Source organism: Abramis brama (assembly GCF_963993115.1).
Source record: "Abramis brama genome assembly, chromosome: 3".
Classification (NCBI taxonomy): domain Eukaryota; kingdom Metazoa; phylum Chordata; class Actinopteri; order Cypriniformes; family Leuciscidae; genus Abramis; species Abramis brama.
The window spans coordinates 8,142,388-8,153,881 of record NC_139965.1 but is presented as its reverse complement, the minus strand read 5'-3'; the positions used below and the strand labels follow the sequence as shown (position 1 = coordinate 8,153,881).

The 11,494-nt window shown below is 36.5% G+C and overlaps 1 long non-coding RNA gene across 4 annotated transcripts; it reads left to right on the top strand.

Moving 5' to 3' along the window:
• The first annotated feature begins 3,954 nt into the window (after positions 1–3,954).
• LOC311078806 lies at positions 3,955–8,639 on the top strand. 4 transcript variants are annotated; one of them, XR_014605280.1, is made up of 6 exons: positions 3,955–4,693; positions 4,875–4,939; positions 5,212–5,267; positions 5,620–5,700; positions 6,137–6,247; positions 7,658–8,639. It is a non-coding gene; the product is annotated as an uncharacterized lncRNA (long non-coding RNA). The 4 variants fall into 4 exon arrangements; XR_014605281.1 differs by lacking the exon at positions 7,658–8,639 and having other exon boundaries at positions 3,955–4,276; positions 4,658–4,693; positions 6,137–6,480; XR_014605282.1 differs by lacking the exon at positions 7,658–8,639 and having other exon boundaries at positions 5,660–5,700; positions 6,137–6,480.
• The last annotated feature ends 2,855 nt before the right edge of the window (positions 8,640–11,494 follow it).

Genomic DNA, 11,494 nt, shown 5'->3' with positions numbered 1-11,494 from the left:
TCATACTGGCTATAATCTGGACGTCCGTTGACATCCAGAAACAGTCCATAAATGACGTGAATAAAGATGTCCAATCCAGCCATAATCTAAACGTCCACTGACAGCCAGAACTAGTTCAGAAAAGACGTTCATACTGACTATAATCTGGACGTCCGTTGACATCCAGAAACAGTCCATAAATGACGTGAATAAAGATGTCCAATCCAGCCATAATCTAAACGTCCACTGACAGCCAGAACTAGTTCAGAAAAGACGTTCATACTGGCTATAATCTGGACGTCCGTTGACATCCAGAAACAGTCCATAAATGACGTGAATAAAGATGTCCAATCCAGCCATAATCTAAACGTCCACTAACAGCCAGAACTAGTTCAGAAAAGACGTTCATACTGGCTATAATCTGGACGTCCGTTGACATCCAGAAACAGTCCATAAATGACGTGAATAAAGATGTCCAATCCAGCCATAATCTAAACGTCCACTGACAGCCAGAACTAGTTCAGAAAAGACGTTCATACAGACTATAATCTGGACGTCCTTTGACATCCAGAAACAGTCCATAAATGACGTGAATAAAGATGTCCAATCCAGCCATAATCTAAACGTCCACTGACAGCCAGAACTAGTTCAGAAAAGACGTTCATACTGGCTATAATCTGAACGTCCGTTGACATCCAGAAACAGTCCATAAATGACGTGAATAAAGATGTCCAATCCAGCCATAATCTAAACGTCCACTGACAGCCAGAACTAGTTCAGAAAAGACGTTCATACTGGCTATAATCTGGACGTCCTTTGACATCCAGAAACAGTCCATAAATGACGTGAATAAAGATGTCCAATCCAGCCATAATCTAAACGTCCACTGACAGCCAGAACTAGTTCAGAAAAGACGTTCATACAGACTATAATCTGGACGTCCGTTGACATCCAGAAACAGTCCATAAATGACGTGAATAAAGATGTCCAATCCAGCCATAATCTAAACGTCCACTAACAGCCAGAACTAGTTCAGAAAAGACGTTCATACTGGCTATAATCTGGACGTCCGTTGACATCCAGAAACAGTCCATAAATGACGTGAATAAAGATGTCCAATCCAGCCATAATCTAAACGTCCACTGACAGCCAGAACTAGTTCAGAAAAGACGTTCATACAGACTATAATCTGGACGTCCTTTGACATCCAGAAACAGTCCATAAATGACGTGAATAAAGATGTCCAATCCAGCCATAATCTAAACGTCCACTGACAGCCAGAACTAGTTCAGAAAAGACGTTCATACTGGCTATAATCTGAACGTCCGTTGACATCCAGAAACAGTCCATAAATGACGTGAATAAAGATGTCCAATCCAGCCATAATCTAAACGTCCACTGACAGCCAGAACTAGTTCAGAAAAGACGTTCATACTGGCTATAATCTGGACGTCCTTTGACATCCAGAAACAGTCCATAAATGACGTGAATAAAGATGTCCAATCCAGCCATAATCTAAACGTCCACTGACAGCCAGAACTAGTTCAGAAAAGACGTTCATACAGACTATAATCTGGACGTCCTTTGACATCCAGAAACAGTCCATAAATGACGTGAATAAAGATGTTCAATCCGGCCATAATCTAAACGTCCACTGACAGCCAGAACTAGTTCAGAAAAGACGTTCATACTGGCTATAATCTGGACGTCCGTTGACATCCAGAAACAGTCCATAAATGACGTGAATAATGATGTCCAATCCAGCCATAATCTAAACGTCCACTGACAGCCAGAACTAGTTCAGAACAAAATGACAAACAATATCTGTAAATTAATTAACTGACTGTTAATTTACAGACTATATCATTAACTGTTAAATTGATCTTGCTGGTCAGACACCAACAGGGTTCATGATGCACACATGATGCTTTTAAGTCCTCCTGGGAAGTTTGTATTCATGAGGTTTTACTATTTTACTATTTATGTTGAAATTAATTTATGAAGCCACTGTAAAATGTATCATTACATGTTATATTGTAATACTACTGTCATATTTTGTGCAGGCATTAGCTTACTTCATCGTAAATAGAAAAGCCTGACAATGTAACTGCTAAATACCAAAGTATTGTGGTATTACATGTTTCTCACTGACACACTCATAACTCTTCAAGATCGGGCTAAAAGAAAATCCCAAGCTTCCTACTCATATTTTCATCATTGTGGCGGCGTTCATGTATGTTCAATTTGTAAATACGATCTTTATGATACAGGTATGTTTTGAATGCATCAATAGCTCTAGTTTAGGGACAATCCATACAAACAATCTTTACTAAACAGACTGTCACAGTGAGAAGATTTTTGTCCTTTATCAATGCTAAAGGCCTAACCACTGCAGTTAACACCAAGCTGTTAAATAAAAGTCTGTAGGCAAGTCTTAAGGTTAGGGTTAGGGTTAACCTTAACCCTTAATTTCTAACCCAGACCCGGTTTCACAGACAGGGTTTAGATAAAGCCAGGATTTGTCCTTAGTTCAATTTGGGTATTTAATTATAGCTTTTAAAAATGTGCCTTAGAAAAAAAAAAACATTACTGGTGTGCATCTTGAGACAAAACAATGGCACTGCCATAAGATATGTCAGTTGCTTTCAGGTAATACTGCTCAAACATGCATTTTAGTCTGGGACTACAGGCTTAAGTCTTGCCTGTGAAAGTGTGAAACCCGGGGTATTATGTTGTAACTTGTATATAATTATGCCAATGTTACCAAAGTGTTGCGTTGGACAGAGGATTAACTCTAAACCAACAGGTTGTGTACCAGTGCCACACAGGGTGAAAAAGGATGTTGACATTATTAGGCATAAGAGTGTTTCTAAAGGAAAGGTCAAGAATTTGTGAAAGTGTAAAAGGGTCATTATGGGTCACATGAATGTAACTGTCACCACCATGATACCAATTCATTAGATTTTCATATAGATCTTACAGAATTGTATATGAATATATGCAGTGTTTGCTCTGTTTAATACACTGTTTGCTCTATTAAATTGCGCTTTATAAGAACAGTGGTAAATACATATTATATATGGTCAGTTACTGTAAGTTCTTACAGTATTTTTAATCTTTAATTTTTAATCTTTAATTTTTAATCATGCACTGCAATGAAAAAAACATATATATATATATATATATATATATATATTCATATTTTCCTGTAATTGCAATGTTGCCACACTATTGGCTGTCTCTCCTAGCTGTTTTGAGCATGATTGGTTATTCTCTGTTTATTCTGACTGTCATCCAGGAATCTAGCCAATGACAACTAAGCGCGCCTTTATGAGTCAAGTTTGAATAAACGTCAGTTGAGCGAGTCGGTGTTTGCTTTGCTGCTGCGCGGGATCTTCAATATTAGCCCAGCAAACACAGAACGTTCCCCTAACGTTCCCGTTTGGTTCCCATTTGGTTATTTTTTTGGGAACCAAACAAGAACGTTCTGGGAACGTTCCCTGTAGGTTATTTTTAGGATCTTTGTTTATAACATTAAGGGAACGTTCCCAGAACGTTCCCTGTAGGTTATTTTTAGGTTTAAATTTATAACCTAAAGAGAACGTTCTGGGAACATTCCCTGTAGGTTATTTTTAGGATATATTTTTATAACTTTAAGGGAACGTTCCCAGAACGTTCCCTGTAGGTTATTTTTAGGTTTAAATTTATAACCTAAAGAGAACGTTCTGGGAACATTCCCTGTAGGTTATTTTTAGGATCTATTTTTATAACTTTAAGGGAACGTTCCCAGAACGTTCCCTGTAGGTTATTTTTAGGTTTAAATTTATAACCTAAAGAGAACGTTCTGGGAACGTTCCCTGCAGGTTGTTATTTAATAACCTAAATAGAACCTTCCCAGAACGTTCCCTGCAGGTTATTTTTAGGTTTAATTTTTATAACCTAAAGAGAACCTTCCCAGAACGTTTCCTTGCAGGTTATTATTTTAATATCACTTAGCCTACTATTAACAGGCAGATTACCAACTGACAACGTCGTCAGTACGGTCCCCTAAGGTTATAAGATAACCAACAACGTTCAGATCTATTCGCAATAACTTTTTATTAATGATATTTTAAATTATGTTATATTTTAATTCTATATGTTTATTTAAATGCTGCATGACTTTGAAGTGTTTTAATGCGCATGCGCGTGATCAAACACTGGAGCACGTGCGCTGCGCGAGAGCAGATGGAAACGTCATCGACAACTGACAAACAACAAAACTCCCGTCTCTCGCTGTTGGTTTCACTGCTTTCAGGTAAGTTTAGACAACAAAATCTCACAAATAATACACACAAACGCTCCTGACACATTTCTTACGTGTAATTGACACGCTTCTGTTAAATATTTATTTTAAAGAAATGGTTTTATGTCTTTGAAAAAGTCCGTTAGCATCTACGCTAGCTAACCGTTTTCAAAAGACAACGTTAGGCCTAAGTTACGTTAAGTTGAGGTCTTATTTATGAAAGTTTGGGTTTTTAAACACATATTTAGTGTAGATAACAGTTTTTGATAGTTTTGCTGGTAATTTGTCAATGGGAAGTAAGCTAATTTATTTAGGCTAACCAAAAAAGAATGCACTGTATTGTTAACTTAATCAGTGACGTCACTTACCAATATTGCTAAAATGTGATTTCAGAATAGCGAGAGAAAAAATAAAACTCTACAACAAGGGGTGAGTTATTGTTTAATCATGATGATAATTCCATATGCATTTATTTCACAATATATTATCTTAAGATTTGTATATATTTATCTTTTCTGCATTTCACCTCTGTTCTAGCTTGGTTCCTTGAAATAAACCTATCACATGTAATATTTTTGGCTCTGTGACAAACAGCATGTTATGTTCCTAGATCATCATGCTGTGATGGCCTGCTGCACTCCCTGTCCAAGAAAATCTCTATGAACCATATGACTAGTAAGCAAAACCACCTCAAACATGCAGTGCACTGCTGTCCAAAGGTTTGGGGTCTGTAAGATTTATGCTTTTGAAATAAGTCTCACATTTTAAAATCATTAACCCCAAGTTTTTTTCAGTGAGATTGTCCTTGAGAAGCCTGTAAGCTAAATAATCAGCTAAATAATAGGCGACTAATACAATATTATAATGGTCATAGTTATAATAATTCATTTAACTATTATGATAACATGATATCCTGATGATTACTATATTTTATTTTATTTATTTAGGTCTGTTTTGAATTATGTTGGCCAATGAGACTGACACCATACTGTCCAACTCAAAGGTATTTATGTATTTTTTTTATTTTTTTTATTGATCAATACTGAAATTCTTTGTACTTTTAAATGCGGTTCAGGGGGTCGACAACTTTAGGCAGTTATTTTTCACAGATTTATTTATTTAATGTTTATTTGACAGGGACAAATGCATAGAACATTGCTTTATAAAAAATACAAAGTAGATGCCATGCATACAGGTTTATAGCCATGACTAATTTGCAACCCCTAGATATCTTGGGAAGCTGTGGCTCATACTCTTAGCCTTTAAAAATGTTTGAATTGATATCCCCAATGCAATATCAGGGGGTAAATATATCATTAGAGTTCTTAAAGTTATGGCTTTGCTCTTGTTACCAGATGAGATAAAATCCCTATTGTTTGGCCCTGTATTCTTCAGGACAAGACCTTGATGCCATCCACAGTCAGTAGATGAAGAAGGTGAGTTTAGCCGAATTCAGTTCTCTTTCACTTTTTTTTTTTAGCTTAAACAGACACGTGCACGCAAAATGAAGTCAAAATGGCGAGTTTCCTCTTGTCTTGTGTTTTAAACAGAAAGAAAACGGATGCGTGTCATTTATATTAGTTCTGCGCATTCGTCTTAAAGGGACAGCAGCCTAACGTACCCACAGCTGTTTGTGTCGCCAATGGTGATCAAACATCAAAAGAGAAAATGACTTGTAGCTTTAGCAAAGATACATTAATTTTATAGTTATTTTATTTTTACACTGAAGACTTATTTTACATTTTGATAAATCAATTTCTGTACCTGATAAGTTAGATTTAACTGAAAAACATAATGCACTGCTTATTTCAACTGTGTTTTTCTTCTATTGTATTAATCTATGCTTGTTATCTATTGTAATTTTCTATGCAGGTTCACTCCTCTACAAAATCCCCCCAATAGAGGTTATGCGGAGCGCCCAGCGGTTGAACCGGAAAGAGGTCTAAGCATTTCCGCTTTTCACTTCCGTACACATCTGCAGCGGTAGGTGATCTCTGAGTTTACTGTTAATTTTTGCTTATTACACTAAAATTCTTACTTCTGTTTTAATTAAAATGTCACGAAGGCTAAAATATCAGAAAAGGGAACATCCGAACAGCAGTTTTTGTTGTGTGCCGGTCTGCTCTATGTCGGGGAAAATGAGTAGTACAAATAGGTTCTGTACTCATAAAGTGACGTCAACATCAGCAGTAGCATTCGCCGTCAGGCAAGTGTTATTTAAAGGCACACTATGCAGCTTTCCGTTTTTGTCAAACAGCGACCCCTAGAGTCGCTGTGGAGTACTTGTATTTAACGTTACTGTCGTAAATAGCACTCGCGCAGAGCTGTCTCTGCACTCACGGCCTGATCCCTTCCGCCCTCTATACCGGTACCTGTTCAATAGGATGGAAGCTGTAACGAGTGGAAATAAGGTGTGGCCCCTTTAAGAGCTGCGCGCGCCCTGTTGAACTGTCGTCGGCAGTCTGTGTTGTATCATGTGCACCTCAAACACCCGTATGCGGGTTATTTCAGTTTGATGCTCATTCTTATCCTACTTTTGTTTATCAAGTAAAGATGTGGATGGTAGAATGGGTGACAGACAGTTACACGAGTTCGACTGGGGAATAAAGTGCAAGTTGTGAGATGCCAATTGCCTCCGTGAGTCTGTCTGGCTCTCGGTAATAACTTCATCTGTGAGCTATCCCTATTTCTCCTCCTGACAGAATGCGTTACAAAGCGTCGGACATCGAACAGGCACAGATAACCTCTGAAGATGTCTACTAGTCCATCAAAAAGAACGATATTTACTCGAGTCTGACTCCTTGCTCGGTCAGTCTGCCGTTTCCTTTCTTTCGTCCTCCGACAAAGCTTTCCTAGCTTTGTGTGCAGTGCCGTAAAGCAATTTGTTACATTGCGAGACCTGATATCACGCGATACTTCCTGACACGACCCGCCGCCCCAAAGTTGCAAGGGTGGGTTTTCCGCTCACAGGCGCTCGGGGGATGCGCGACGACCACCATTCAACCCGAAACAAGTCATATAACTATTCCAATGACTCCGAAGCTGTTCGGTTAAGGTAAAAAAGTTACTTAGTGCACCTTTAAATAAACTCCTGATGTACTTACAAACTTTCCAATGCCTCGTTTAATGAGTACAGAACCTATTTGTACTACTGTAGTAGTTTGGTACCATTCTGGGCATTATTAGTGGGGTAATTTACCAGATACAAACCTGGAGCCGTTAGCGCATGCACTAAACCATACGGCTGATATCTCTAAATAAACTCTACATTTTTCAATATTGTGCAGCACTAATATTGAGCATATCTTAAAGTGAACCTGGAATGATAATTTGTGATACCAGATGAGATGTATGTATGATAGATTTTGAACTGTACTATTTTTTTTATTTCAGGTTTTCTGGGATCCCAGCGGAAGGCATCAAGGCATCAGATGTTGGCCTGGACAGATGCACCTGTAAACTACACCGACCTTTGCTTTTGCATGGATGGCTGATTATTACCATGTTCTGTGAGGGTTTCATTATAGCAAAACTGAGCACCTGTGACAGTGGAATTTGTAGGTGTAAAGTCACAGAGATTAAAAAAAAAAAATTGATAGCAGTTTCAAACTTTTTTTCACTTTCTTTCTCATAAACAACACAGCAGTTACAGGTTTTCAAATTCTTCATTAGAGGTGAGACTTATACATAAAAGGTAGAGCGAATTCGCAGGTCAGAGTTCACTAGACTTAAATATTATTTTCTCTGTTTTTTATTTGACTTCAGAGAGAGAGGCTTAATGGGTATCCTTACCCCTATATAAAACATTCCTTTTTTGATTTGTAGTCTGCATTTATTTATATTGCACTATTTATTATTTCAATGTAGTGTTTTGAAATATATACATTTTTCTATACACATTGATGCTGAAATATCTGAATAAATACATGATACCAGCAGCGCTCGTGCTCATATCTCCTACAGCTTGTGATCCCAATTGTGATCCACAATCCCACCTCACTCTTTTCATTTGCTCCAGATGAATATTAATGCCATTACAGGGCTTGAATTTTGGCATGGGATTGTGTGTCCATGTAACGCGTTGTCTTTTTATTTTCTTGTTAAATTTGCAGATGGTGTTGGGAGTTTAAATGTTTTGAGCGGAGTGAAGATTGGCACATTCATGTATATTGTATATAAATGAATACTTTTTCAACTTTATAGCCAAAGTTATAGGCTACAGTTTGCAAAAAGATAGTTTTAATTAAAATGTTTGTGCAGTTTTATTTATTGAAATATTTTCATGTTTGAAATATTAAATGTAAATTACTGTTCCTGAATACATTTTGCTAACGCTGTTTTTAATGACTTATTTTAGGTTGATAATTAAACAATGAATCAACAAAAACATGGATTGTGTGCTGATTTATTTAATACAAACTGATTGATTTACTTATTAATGATAGTTTCTGTAAATTCAATTTATTGTAATAATATATTCATAGGATTCTTAAGTGTTTGAACAATAAACAATGTAGAATATGTTGTTTGTAGACCTATAATTTGTGTACAGGCATATCAGGATGTGTAGACGTTAGGAGAACGTTCCGGGAACGTTCTGGGAACCTTTCGGCAACGTTCCGGGAACGTTCCCCTAACCTTCCGGGAACGTTACGAGAACCTTGCGGGAACCTTTCGGGAACGTTCTGGGAACCTTTCGGCAACGTTCCGGGAACGTTCCCCTAACCTATAGGGAACGTTCTATTAACGTAAAGAAAACTTTCCTGGCTAACCAATAGGGAACGTTCTTGGGAACGTTCTGGGAACCAAAAACTAACGTTCCCAGAACGTTCCCAGAACGTTAAATTGTTAGCTGGGAGCCTATTCTGTGGGTTTTACATCGTTTAAAACATGGATTACTTTACATCGGACTGCTAAATGTTTTGAGCGAGTTGCTGGGTGTTGCTGGGTGTAAATGAAGAACAAACAAGGAAATGGACAAAGAATTTTAACAACGGACATATTGCAATCTACGGAAGGTAAATAACTTTATTTTATACAAATTCTGCTACATCAAGATATAGTGTATTAAAGTGAGAATCTAAACGCGATTAGAGCAATATTATTAGTGCATACGGTATTCCCAATGTATTAATGTTATGTGCTGCTAGGATGTGTAACGTTAACTTGTCTAACTTTATGATAAAAAATAAATGCTTTACAACGAGTGAACTGAGAATATTGTATCTTAGACAGAAAGGAACTGTCACAGTCTTACTATAAGAATCTCCAAACTAGGCTTTTGAATATTGTTGATCGCGGGATGGCTAACCGATCAGTTAAATTAACGAGTCGTAATAATATGTTTTGGAGCTGGTGAGTCAATTTTGCAAGCTTTTGCAAATGTCTCCGTTAGTAAGTAAAACAAATAACTAATATTGATGTGTATGTGTGTGTTTCCTTCATGATCCAGGCATTTTGGGAATAAATATTATCCAGCCACACGATGTTCAGATGCGGTGAGTATTGTCATAAAATACACGTGAAATAGAGGCAGAACATGTAAACTCTGCTCAAATGCACTGGTTCAAACCCTCCAGACAAGCTTTATCTTCTTGAGTTTACAGGCCTAGCTGACCCAAAAATAAATGTCTTTCAAAATGAAAGTATTTTTTTCAAACCTCTATAACTTACTTTTGTGAAACACAAGAATTTTGGGAATAAAACAACTAGGCCTATATTCATTGTATGACAAAAATAAAAGGCATTTTTCAAGATATCTTAATTATGGTTCTACACAAGAAATTGATAAAATTTAAAATTTTAAAAATTAAACTCATAAAATTTCAACACCAGGGTGAGTAAGCTAACTCTATTTTTTTTTTTTTTTTTTTTGGATGAGCTGTTCTTTTAAAGGATTAGTTTACCTCAAAGTTAAAAATTGTGTCATCATTTACTCACCCTCAAGTTGTTTCAAATCTGTATGAATTTCTTTCTTTCTTTCTTCTGCTGAACACAAAGAAAGATATTTTGAAGAATGTCTGTAACTTGGGTCCCATTGACTTCCATAGTATTTTTTTTTCCTACTATGGAAGTCAATGGGACCCAAGTCTGTCTGTTTACCGACATTCTTCAAAATATCTTTCTTTGTGTACAGCAGAAGAAAGAAATTCATACAGGTTTAAATCAACTTGGGTGAGTAAATGATGACACAATTTTCAACTTTGAGGTGAACTAATCATTTAAGGACATTTGCTAAATTAACCATGTTTTATTTATTATAGTGTAGAAACCATGTTTTTATGGTGGATTTAATACAACAATTTATTAAGTAAGTATAGGAGCAGGCTTCACTGCATATATTAATAAAGTTTTAGAGTGCTGGCCTGGATAATTGTAATACGTAAAATAGGAAAGAGGCCACACTATGCATAAACTTATATTTGCAAAAATGCGTTTCGGCGCGTGCAAACTGATGAAGGCACACGCCGAAACGTGTTTTTGCAAATAAAAGTTTATGCATAGTGCGGCCTCTTTCCTATTTTACGTATTACAATAATTTATTACCATTTGGTTAGTGTCGCAAAACAGTGTTAATTTTTAGTAAGGGTTCTCCAGATTTATATAACACTTATGGAACATTAAAAAAATGGTCCTATGTTACCCGATCAATAATCCTATTAACACTCTTTTAAAAAAAAAAAAATTTTTTAGATCAAGCATTGGACTTACGGAGCAGAATAGGCACCAACAGAGAAACAAGTCCATCACTAGTAAGTATCCACTGCAGTGTCTGGTTACACTTTATTTCGATAGTCCACTTTAGAAATTTTACTAACTATAACTTTTCAACTACATGTCAACTAACTCTCATTAGAGTATTAGTAGGCTGTAGTAGACAGTCAATAGACTGGTAGGTTAAGTTTAGATGTTAGGAAATGGGTTAGGAGAATAAGTTGAGTTGTAGTTGCCAAGTAACTTATAGTCAGTAGAATGTCTGTTAGGGGACCAACAAAACAGAGTGTTAGCAAATATTAAGCAGACAGTCTACTAATACTCTAATGACAGATAGTTGACACGTAGTTGCAAAGTTACTTATAGTTAGTAGAATGTCTAAAGTGGACTATTGAAATAAAGTGTTACCCAGTATCTAAATCCGCAGTCAATTTTAAAGGCACAATGCACTCCGAAATTAAAAATCTGACTTTCTTTCCACAAATATATATTTTTTAATTATCCATTATTCTAAGC